Here is a 13,257-nt window from a genome sequence, read left to right on the forward strand (position 1 = left end):
AACTTACCTCAAGGGGTGGCCGTCATTTGCCCCCATTGAAGTTTCTTTTCAATTAATTTTTCCAGGTATAGGAAGATGTATTCCTCAACAGTCACTTTTACATCTTCCCATCTTGCTTTAGTCTTGAGTCTTGCTTTAGGCTTATTTCTCCATTTGACTGCAAATACACAATTTAAAACATTAGTGCAACTATCAAAACATGAGAAATTACCACAGCTGCAAATTGTAGTAAATTAAAAAATATATATATATAAAAATGTTGGAGATATTAATATTAAATAATACATTTCACTAATAGATATTTTTGGTTGAGCTGGTCATTCAACATGGTATCAGAGCCAGGCAAATGAAAAGGTCCTGAGTTTGAATCCCACCGCCACCCATTTCAAATATTTCAAGTAATTCGACACAATCATCGATAAATTACGGAAGAATTGTTTTCCGACGGTCTCTTTTGTGTACATTTCTAGTACGCAAAAACCTCCGAATAACAACTTTTCGTCTCTTCTCAATTTCTCCATCAAACTTCAAAGAATTCCACAACCCCACCAAAAAAAAAAATAATAATAATAATTAAACTCATAATTTACCTAATTCTTTTTTTTTTTATTTATAATGAATGAACCCGCAGTCAACCATATAGATGCACTGGTAACTTAAACCATCAAATTTTTTAAATTAAATAAAAACCTTATGAGCAAAAGCGCAACCAGTAGTCGAATTCATCGGGATTCTCTCTCCTCATCCTCTCTGGATGAAACTGAATTCCCATTAAGAACTTTCTTCTGCATGACTATAAAAATCGGGATCGTAAAAACCTTCGATCAAACCATCTTAAGCAAAGGCCATAGACACAAATCTCCAACCCAAATTTTTAACCCCTTGATGATGATAGCTATTTACCAAAATCTCCTTCCCCCCATCCAAAAAAGAATCATTAAACCAATTATCCAAAGGGGTATTCTCGACAATTTTCCCAATATGCCTATGCCCATTGTAATTATCGTTATCCACATGCACCACACTCTGTTTTTCTCGAGTTCTTTACCAATGTCTTGATAAAGGGTACCCCCACAAGCCACATTTAGGATCTGGGACCCGCGGCATATTCCCAAAAAGGGAATATTCCTCTTGAAGCAGAGTTTTGCGAGCTCGAGTTCGAGTAGGTCTTTTTCTTTGTCAATGGCGGTGCGAATGTATTGCATATTTTTTTCCGTCGGAATTTTAGATTTTTTAGGTGAAGAGAGGGAGAGAGAGTGTAGGGTATCATGCAGCCAAGCTCCATATCTAATATAGATATGTATAAATTCTCCCGGCCCTATGCAGTATTGATTACTGCGAAGGAGAGGATATACTTGAGTAAAGCAGAAAAAAAAGAAACAGTGATGAATAAAATTGAAATAAATATAATAGAGAATTATCAGCTCAGTCTTCCAATTTTTCACACCAGAGATTCACACTTTTACCACAATACACCATCAGAGTACCACAAGAAGAACATATCTTCTTTCTCTCTCGATCACAAACCCTAGTTTCACCCAGAATTCCACAAAGGAAAGAACAGATCAAGCACTCAAGCTTACACTCTCACCAAAACCCCTTTTTCAGAACTCACAAAAGAAAAACTGAAGGATTTAGGTCGAGAATAGGTTTGAATTTGTGTCTTATCTTCTTCCAGCCTTCATACCCATATTTATAGAAATAGAAGTCAAATAGAGCTGGTGAAGGCTGTACTGGAGGGTCAAAGTCAGTCATGTACCATGTACTTTGACCTCCGCCATGACAGAGTCAAGGCAGTACAAGGGAGGAAGAAAACAGAAGCAGGAGCGGCGAAGAAGAAGAAGAAAACTAGGGTTTTCAGAAATGAGGGTAAAGAAGAGAGAGAAGAGAGTATTTAAGTTAATCTAGAAATCCAACGGATAGATTTGGTTACATCTGATTTGGGCTCACTCATCCACTCTTGGGCTCAACTCATGGTGGTGTATATAAGATAGAATAATTGGGCTTTCTGGCCCAAAACACATTTGAGCCAAAAACCAACAGAGAGAGAAGGGAGAGAGTGGGGGATCATTTCACGGGGCAATTATGTCATTTTACGTCAAAAAATTTAATACCAGTCGCACAAACTGCGATTGAGCTGCACGATGTCGCGTCAGGGGGTATGGGGGTAATGTGCCGTTGACTAAATTTCACAAGGGGGTTTTTTAGTTTATTTTTATCACTGGAGGGTTTTCACTATTTCGAGATTACATATGTATTACACAGGGGTACTTTTTGCGGTTTACTCGACGTTTTTTCTTTGTCAATGGCGGTGTCGCTAGCATGCAACTTGTTGAATTTATTCCCATTCTTGAAACAATACATTATTTGAGGTGTCTGGTTTGTAGTGGGAGGGATCTATGTCTTCTCCTTCGCTGAGAAGAACACCGTGAATGGGCTCGAAACTTTTTAGCAGACAAAATTTATAATATTCAGAGGTAAATTGGGTGTTTTGCAAAAACTACCCGTCTAATCTCTAATTGTTGAAAACACACTCGTGTTATAAAAATTAGTAGGGGTGAGTTCGGGACGGGATTTCGGGAATTCGGGATTTTCGGGATCGGGATTTCGGGATTCGGGATAGAAATTTTAAATCCCAATCCCGTCCCAAACTATTAAATCCCGATTATATCGGTATCCCTAAATATTTCGGGAATCGGGATTGGGATCGGGAAATCCCATATTTTGCCTAAAAACTAAGAAATATTGCATCTTTTTTCCATTAGTATTATTTTATACACTAAACCAACTTGAATATATTATATACATACTATTGTTCTTGCCTTATTTAATTTTACCACAAAACTTGGAACAAATAAAATTTTAAAAATTTAAAAATAAGTTGAAACAATATATTTTGTATTGTATTTCTCATCTCCTTGATAGGGATGGCAACGGGTCGGTTCTGGGCCAGGTTTGTCTAAACCCAAGACCCGACCCACGAAAAATATATAAACCCAAGACCCGCCCCAACCCGCTTTAGCTTAGACCCAGACCCGCCCCAACCCAGACCCTAACTAAACGGTTCTGACCCGCCGGACCCGCTAGACCCATTAACATACAAAAAGGTTAATATTTTTTAACTTTCATAACATTTTGCTTGTATATTTTTACGAAATAATCTCAATACTAAAATGCAATATTTTAAAAAATCTCTACAATTGACATAACATGAACAATAAAATTACACTTACTTATATTTAACTTCGATAATAAGTAAAATTCAAAATGCAAGACAATTAGCGGTGGTCGACAAGTGACAAATATTACTCACGAGAAATGAGATTCGAAAAATAAAACAGTGAAAATAGGTAAATGAGAATAGACAAAATGGAAATTGATAGTTTAATAAATGAAATCCGAAATTAATATATATATATATATATATATATATATATATATATATATATATATATATATATATATATATATACGGGTCGGTTCTGGGTCGGTTCCAATAAGATCCGTAACCCGACCCAGAACCATCCGGTTTTAGAAACTTAAACCCATTACCCGACCCAGAACCATTTAGCTGACCCAAACCCGCCCCAAACGAGTCGGTTCCGGGTCCAAGACCCGCCAAACCCGTACCCATTGCCATCCCTACTCCTTGACATTATATATATATATATATATATATATATATATATATATATATATATATATATATATATATATATATATATATATATATATATATATATATGTGTGTGTGAGTGTGTGTGTGTGTGTGTGTGTGTGTGTGTGTGTGTGTATTTTTTTTTTTTTATTATTTTTTTTTTCCTAATTCGGGATTAAAATATCCCGATCGGGATTGAACCAATTCCCTAATACCGATCCCGTATTTGTTCCTAATCCCAATCCCGAATTCCCGAAGTTTTAGTCCCAAATAGTAAAATTCCGATCGGGACGGGACGGGATCCCGAATCCCGATCCCAAATGCCCAGCCCTAAAAATTAGCAAATACCCCCCATGAAAATTAGTCAAAGACAAAAAGGTCCCTGACAACGTATCGTGCCGTATATGCAAGTGGGGTTGCGCTGTTTGACCTAAGAAGACATAGATACACTTTAAATTAGGGTAAATTACAAACACCCCCCTGAGGTATGGTCAAATTACAAAAACCCCCCTCTTGTTTGGATAATTACATCTACCCCCCTCAACTATGATTTTTTCTTAGACCTCCACCTTTATGGTGCCAAATTCAACATAGTCATCTAGATTCCGTGAAATGTGCTCTAGTTTGTACTCTTTTTGTGTAAAAAATACAGTTTCCGATGCACCACAAACTGATATATACAAGCTAAAAATCACATATTATGATCATCTTGCTTCATAATGTAGATTTTGAATGGGATAAAACGGGTACAAAAGTGATAATATTCCATATAATCTCGAAGATTCCACTAAATTTGATGAGTTGAGGGGGTGGTTGTAATTATCCAAACAAGAGGGGTGTTTTTGTAATTTGACCATACCTCAGGGGGGTGTTTGTAATTTACCCCTTTAAATTATAAAATTTGAAAATTACATTCACCCCAAAATTTTGAAAACGACCTGCCGCATGAATATACTTAATTCGTCGGAGAAGATTGAAGAACGAGGTCGTCGAGCAATTCTTTTATTGTCGCCGAGGAGCCGGGCCGACAAATCAAAGGGCCGCCGACCCCTTGCTTGAATCACGACAGAGAAAAGAAACAGGACTTGTAAAACTCATTCCCCTTTCATTTTTTTCTGATTTGTTGTTGCTGAAGTTGTTTGATTATGACGAGGTGATTCTCCCGAACGGTCCCAATTTCTTTCATTTTATAATATTTAATTTTATGGATTACATTTTGTTTATTCAAAATTAAAATAATATTCAAAATTCAACAGGGATAATTTAGTCATTTTATATAAGTCAACAACAAAAATTGAAATAAAGGTGGGTGTGCTTTGTAAACCAAAACATAAGGTGGTCTGCTAATTTTTTATTTTTTGATACAAGGAATTTTCCCCCAATTAGAAATAACACGGGCTACGTATGTGCTATTAACTCGGGGAAAATCTGTTAAATTTTCAACAGCCAAAAAACAATTGAAGTTAATAACTAAAATGGGGGGTAAGAAAATAAATCTTCTATAAAATGAGCAGAAAATATTTCTCCAAACCAATTCAAAAAAAAACACAAACACACACACACACAGTGATGTCTAAATTTAATGAATACAAGTCAAAAAAATAGTACAGTTGAGCTGAGGTTGGGCCCCACAAATGGTGAATCCGTTTTCTTGGTAAAGAAAATCGATTGTTCTTCCACCTTCTATTGAAGTGAATAAGTTGCAGTAGCATGGACCCTGAACCAGATACATCACCTGTCTGCAACGCACCTCCCTTGACCGGACCAAATCCGAGCATGCTCTAATAACCTCTGCAGGGTTGCACTTAGTCTCCGCCGCCGCCACCACCACAACCACTATCGCCACCGCAAGTACTAACCACCCACCGAAACTACCCTTCTTCATCTTCCGGTATTATATATTTAGCAACAAATTATTACTTGTTAATCGATGTGAACAAGTATTCATTGATGATGTTCTATCTATTTATAGGACAATATATTTTTTTTTTCTTTCTTTTTTTAAATCAAAACAGATGCCACACTTTGTCATTAATTAAAATAAGGGTAAATTACAACCAACACTGAGGTATGGTCAAATTTATAAAAAAAAAAAAAAAAAAAAAAAAAAAAAAAAAAAAAACATTATGTTTGGATAATTACATCTATTCCTTCAACTATGAATCTTCGTACACATCCACCCTTATGGCGTGAAATTCAATATAATGATCTAGATTATATGGAATGGTCTCTAGTTTGTACTCGTTTTGTAATACAGTTATTGATGAACTAAAATCTGGTATATATACAAGCCAAAAAACACACATCTTATGATCATATTGCTTCAAAATGTGGAGCTCAAATGGCATAAAATGGGTACAAAATTGAGAATATTCCATATAATATAGAAGATTCCACTAAATTTGAATCCGCAATGGTGGACATGTAAAAAGATTTATAACTGAGGAGGTGGTTGTAATTACCCAAACAAGAGGAGTTTTTTTTGTAATTTAACCATATCTCAGGGGTGGTTGTAATTTACCCTAAAATTAATTAATTAATCAACGTGCGACACAAACAAACATGGGGTTGTCTAGGGTGTACTACTCGGACCCAAACGATTGAAAACCAACCAATAAAAATGTGACATGTATGATTTGTACGAACCCCATGAAAAAAGTACGATACCTACCTTATAAGTGAAATTACATAAAAACCCCTATAACTAAAACTTAAGTAACAATTAGTAATGATTAATAATTAGGGCAAATGGCAAAAAAAGACATGACAATGGACTTAAATGCACATTGGTCCACAAAAACAACAATCTTTCAAATAAACTCATCCCCATGTCTTTACTCTAAAATACCCTCCATATTATATTTTTTATCAATTCCATCCATTATACTCTAACTTTCTTAATATTACACATTGACCCCGAATTTAAAAAAATATATCACATTAACCCCCATTTTTATAATTTTTTGAAAAAATAATTTTTTTTTAGAAAATAATTTTTTTTCTCAAATTTTTTTTTCCGGCCAGATTCCGGCGTTGACTTTTTTCTTTTGAAAACTTTTTTTTTTATGAATTTTTTTTTTCCGGCCGGTCAACCGCAGTTGACCGCTGCTCTCCGGCGTTGACTTTTTTTTTTTTGATTTTTTTTTTGAAATTTTTTTTCTTACAAAAATATTTTAATTAATATTACTGTCTTGGCTGCTAAATTACTGTCTCATACAGTAATATTACTATTTCGGACAATAATATTACTGTTTCGGACAGTAATATTATGAATATTATTTTCCCGAACAGTAATATTACTAATATTATTGTCCCAAACAGTGATATTAATGCATGAGACAATAATATTACGGTCGGAGACAGTAATATTACAGTCGAAAACGATAAAATTAATTAATACAGTAATATTACTGTCTCATACAATTAAATTACTGTTGGAGACATTAATTTTGACCAATACAGTAATATTAATTAAAATATTTTTTTTAAGAAAAAAAAAAAAAAAAGTCAATTAACAGTTAAATTACTGTATCCGACAGTTAAATTACTGCTGGAGATAGTAATTTAGCAGCCAAGACGGTAATATTAATTAAAATATTTTTTTTAAGAAAAAAAAAGTTAATTAACAGTTAAATAACTGCTGAAGACAGTAATTTAGCAGCCAAGACAGTAATATTAATCAATATAATTTTTTAAGAAAAAAAAGGTTAATTAACAGTTAAATTACTCTGTACGACAGTTAAATAACTGCTGGAGACATTGATTTAGCAAAATACAATAATATTAATTAAAATATTTTTTTAAGAAAAAACAAAATTCAAAAAAAAAAAATCAAAGCTGGAGACCCTGCGGTTGACCTACCGGAAAAAAAATTTAGACAAAAAAAAAGTTTTCAAAAAAAAATAAGAGTCAACGACGGAGACCGTGGGTCTCCGGCGGTCTCAGATGGTGGCTGGTCAAAATTGAAATTATGGTCAAAAATTGGTTAATTGGTGAAATTGGGGTTTAAACGAAATTGGAGTTGAATTGGTTTTTCTTTTTTTTGTCAAAAATAGACTTTTTAGTTATCGGTACGACAAATTAGTAAGTCGATGTATGATCGTGGAATTTTTTTTTATTTGGGGGGCAAAGAGCAAAAACGACCAAAGTTAGGGGCAAAGTGCAGTTAACCCTACTTTTAATTCTCTGGTTTAATTATGTAAGGTTAATAAAGTAATTTTACATGAAGTACGATGGAGTACGACCTGTGTACGATCTATTTTTACTAGGTTCGTACTTTAATTTATAAATTCATAGGTTCGTATTGGATCGTACTAGTTCGTACTTTAAATCAACGACTATAAATTTATACTAAATATTTTCTACGCATCAGATTAAATCGTTTGGGTCCGAGTAGTACAACCCCTCTCGAACCCTAGACAACCCCAACAAACATACATATAAAGAATGTTTAATCTGAAATATAAATTGTACCAACATGAGTATTATTTTAAATTTGAATCTTTTAACAAATTTTTTTTAATTATGGTTAGCCATTTTGTGTTGCGCGAAATTCGGATCAGGAGGATTTGAAACCAGGGGCTATTAGTGAGAACCCCCTCTGGTATTTTTTTAATAAATGTGGATCCAGTCCCTTTTTCTTTATTAGTGATAGGTCCAACTTTTTTGTATTCCCAAATTTACCCTTCTGTACTATCCTCCACTACTTTAATGCCTATTTCATTTTTTTTCTTTTAATTATAATATTTGTTTATTTATTTATTTAAATAATTCTTTTAATTTGTTTTTTCATTTTTAATTATTTTTTCAATTTTAGGTTTTCAAATCGATTATAAAATTTCCGAAATTTTCAAAATCAACTATTTCCGAAATCAACTATTTCCATAATCAACTATAAATTACTTAAACCAACTATTTTTTTTTTGTTCGTTTATTTTCCTTATCAGCAACCACAAAATAGTTATTTTTAATAGTAGGTTCACTAAAACATAAATCAACTACAAAATTAACAAAAATCAACGATAAAAAATCGAGAATCAACTAAAAAATTGTCAAAATCAACTATTTTCAAAATCATCTATTTCCATAATCAACTACAAATTACTCAAAACGACTACTTGTTTAGTTGTTTTGTTCGTTTATTTCCCGAATCAACAACCACAAAATAGTTGTTTTTAATAGCAGGTTTACAAAAAAGAAAATCAACTACAAAAATCAGATAAAAAATCGAAATCAACTAAAAATTGTCGAAAATTAACTGTAACGTTATCTCATTCTCCCTAATTACAACAATTCAAATCTCTTATAACTAATCACTCTAAAATATAATAAATCTAAAAAAAAATCAATATAACTTGTCATTTTAACCCATAATAATAATTAAAGTGCCAAGAATACAATATAACTTTCTCTCAATTCATTCTTTAGAGGCCAAGAACCCAGATCCGACCGCCACGGGAAACAACAGCACTATGGGACTCTCTTACGCCGTATGTGGGAGATAAAAAACCAAACTTTTTATTTCCTGAATGATTCATTCAACAACGAAATTACAGAAAATGAAAATTGGAATATTTTGAGCCCCTAATTTCTACCATGGAAGAAGAATAAAGTTTTCTTACCGAATTAAAATTAAATTATTTCCGAAACCCTAGCCTCTCAATGACTTTGCGGCTGCAAGCGGAGACAATAGTGGAGAGCGGCGGCCGGCGGAAGTTGAAGGGAGGAGATGGCGGCGGCGGGACTGAGGTAGAGGGGAAATGACGGCAGCCTGTGGAGAGAAGAGGGAGGAAGAAGAGGAATAGACGTGAAATGTAATTTCAGAATTTAGGGATCATATATCTAAAGTAATAAGGGATTTAAGGGCAAATTAGGTATATTGGATAATAATTTCATAAATATCTATTTAATTAAATAATTAAGGGGGTTTCCACTAATAATATAAAAGACAATAGATCCACCTTTATTATACTAAATGAGTGAGGGGGGTTTCACTAATTATCCCTGGAAATTATGCACTAATTATTCGATTGACACATAAATTATAATTAACAACTTTGCTCCAAGTTGTTAATTAACAACTAGCATTGATGTTATGATTTCCTCATTGATTTTTTAAGAGTTTTTAATTAGATATGTATCTTTGAAGACTTTGTAGAGGATATTATTTGATTCTTACAAAATATGGTTAGCAATACTTATTGGAATATTCAATAATTTCATATATAGGGCCTTAAGATACCGCGGGCGAATTACATCTAGGTCCAGAGACCCGGATTTAATTATATAACGAAACGGCAGCGTTTCGACCTTACATGGGCCAAAAGAAAATGAAAAAGAAAAGGGCCCAAAAAAAAGGGTCTATTAGATATAACCCCCTTAAACATTCAAATAATAGGGGTAGACCCAAATTTAAATTTGCCATTTTGATGAAAGCCCTAACTTTTCGTAATTACATAATTACCCTCAATCAAATCCCACAAATCCCGTTACTTTACCTTTTTAAAATTAATAGACTGTCTCATATCTTTTAATAGACTATCCCATGTATCTAATTCGACTATGGGTTTAATTAATTGACTATTCGAAAAAATAATAATATATATGGAAACTGAATAATATGTTTGTTTGAAATACTAATCAATTAGGGTAATTTTCCTTATTATATGAAAACGATTAGGGTAAATAATAATATATATGAAAAAATAATAATATATATGGAAACTGAATAATATGTTTGTTATACTAATCAATTAGGGTAATTTTCCTTATATCATGTAATAGACTATCTTATTGATCTAATTCGACTATGGATCTCGTTAATAGACTATGGATCCCGTATTATTCAACCACATAGTATATTAATAATTTCAATATAGTACATTAATCTGCTATGATAGTATATTACGGTTATAATATTGATATGAAATTGTGTTACAAACAATATACCACTGAAATGACAAGAACATTGAGAACAACACCAACGTAAAGTATTCCACATAACCAATAAAATAGTACATTAATAATCTCATAATTTCAATCAAGGGTTTTGATAAAATACATAAAACACATCATAACACAATCAAACCAATATGTCGAGTTAAAAAGCTCTAGTACATTAATAATCTCATAATAGTATAATAAAATGATAATGGTAGTATCATACGGTATTCATAATAGTATACTACTGTATTACAACGGTTTAACACTTAACCGAAGTTACCGAGCCATTACATCGTAAACACCTCTTTATAGCAATCAACCCACCAAACCTCAACAAAATCCGTACGAAATTCGCCATCGAAAAAACCTAAAATCATGAAACAAAATTAAAAATGCAGAATACTAAAAAATAATTAAATAGACTGCAAATACATTTGAATGATAATACATTAATATCATCAAAAATAAACTTAAAATGCAAAATTCATACGCTAAATTAAAAAAGACTACGAACTATATTTTAATGTACTACCCAGCACACTTAAATCGACTGTTATAAACAAATAAACCAACTATCGATCGGGATAAAAACATGAACTCGACCAAAGCGGACAATTATTCCGATTATTGCATAAACCAACTACGAAGCTCATATAAAACAACTCTGGTCCGATCTGCGTGAACCATCCTCTTCTAACTCTGTCAATCCTCTTCCAAACAAACATCATCGGCCAAGAAAAACGATATATATGACGGAATAATTTTGTTAAAAAACGTTCTACTTAATAGAATCAAGTATCAACACAACTCTTAAAAATTTCTAACCACCGTACACGACAATCATGGATATTGAGCAAAAAATAAAAACGAATAACGCATTCATACCCGCTTAACAACGTCCAACAACAAACGCTCAAAAATCGATCCTATTTCCACGACGGTGCAGAAATCTTCAATGACGATAAAACCCGCTGGAACGATGAAGAGAATCTTCAAAAAATATTGTACACGATTTGATATAACGGCCAATGATCTCACGTAAATTTATTCCGTGTTTAGGCAACGTATCAGCAAATCTCAAATCACGTATTAAAGGAAATAAATGCCGTTTAATAATAAAACAGGGGTATTAAAGGGAAATTATATAATATATTTTGTCAAGTTGGCAAAATTGGGTGTATCTCAAAAAGGGGAAAAAAAATTGGATCTACCTCATTAGAAAATATGAACAAGGGGGTTTTCCCTAATAAACCCCAAAAAAAAAGGGCAGATCCCTATATATATATCCTTAATATATATATATATATATATATATATATATATATATATATATATATATATATATATATATATATATATATATATATATATATATATATACTGACCGAAAGCAATTCCACAAAAAAAACTATCCATTTATCTATTATTGAAAAAACCCCTCAAAATATTTACATCAATTTTATTTATGAATCATAATTTACCCAATATTACACTGACCCCTATTTAAATAAATACTATATCTATATTATATATAAAACTAAGATACACAATAAAATTTATCCACTTGAGGAGATTGAATCCACATTTTTGTATTAATTTCAAAATAACCCCACTTACCATAATCACCATATTATTATGTAATTAATTTCACATAATTAATTTTCAAATTTTATCTCTCCTACATGTCAAAATAGTGTCTTTTTATTGGTTATTGAGTTTCCTTTTTTAATCCATTTTTCATAATAAATACGTAAATATATAAATGGATATATTTTTTTTTGGTTTAATTAAATTTTATACACAATATTATATTAATTGCAAAAAAAAAAACTCAATTATCATAATCATATATATTATTGATTAATTAATTTCACATTATTGATTTTCAAATTTTATCTCTCCTACATGTCAAAATAGTGTATTTTTATTGGTTCATGAGTTTCTTTTTTTTATAAACAATATTTTGATTTAAAAAACGTAGGACTTAATTGCAAATTTTATAATTTCACAATTGAGTAAATTTTATGCACAATATTATATTAATTGCAAAAAAAAACCCACTTACAAGAATCACCCATATTATTAATGAAATAATTCCACATTGTTGGTTTTCAAATTTTATCTCTCCTACATTTCAAAATAGTGTATTTTTATTGGTTAATGAATTTCTTTTTTTATAAACAATAAATATATAGATTAAAAAAACTTAGGACTTGAATGCAATTTTAATAATTTCACAATTGATTTGATTGGTTATTGATTTGAAAAAAACCTATGAGCTTTATTATATTTTCCTTATTTTCACATATTATTAATATTTTTAAATTAATTTAGATAAAATAGGTAATTATATCAATTTACATTAATTACTTTATGTGTTACCTTTATTACATTCCCTAACTCTTTTATAAATTACCATTCAACACATTAACTTTCTTCAACTTTTCCACATACATTTTTTCTGTTTCGGAGATATGGAGAGAATTCTTGAAAAATAATTGCATTGGTATCACCTACATGCAATGGTATATTCATTATAGTCCCTTTTGTAGTATAACAATGAATTATTGCTTTATTTGTATTTGATTTCTTCATTCAATTCTATATGCAGCCTTTGAGGAATGCTTTTGTTGAAGCTTCTCGGTTGACAGGATTGT

At 31.7% G+C, this 13,257-nt stretch overlaps 1 long non-coding RNA gene and 1 pseudogene across 1 annotated transcript; both read right to left on the reverse strand.

The window, feature by feature from the left end:
• Positions 1-623: 623 nt before the first annotated feature.
• Positions 624-5,543, reverse strand: LOC148766201 (putative glutamine amidotransferase GAT1_2.1 pseudogene; annotated as a pseudogene).
• A 3,334-nt stretch (positions 5,544-8,877) lies between these two features.
• Positions 8,878-9,466, reverse strand: LOC148766202 (uncharacterized). The gene is made up of 2 exons (XR_016034799.1): positions 9,280-9,466; positions 8,878-9,182 (listed from the first exon to the last, which is right to left on the reverse strand). It is a non-coding gene; the product is annotated as an uncharacterized LOC148766202 (long non-coding RNA).
• Between the last annotated feature and the right edge of the window lie 3,791 nt (positions 9,467-13,257).

Source organism: Erythranthe guttata, chromosome 12 (assembly GCF_056151865.1).
Source record: "Erythranthe guttata isolate IM_541 chromosome 12, IM_541, whole genome shotgun sequence".
Classification (NCBI taxonomy): domain Eukaryota; kingdom Viridiplantae; phylum Streptophyta; class Magnoliopsida; order Lamiales; family Phrymaceae; genus Erythranthe; species Erythranthe guttata.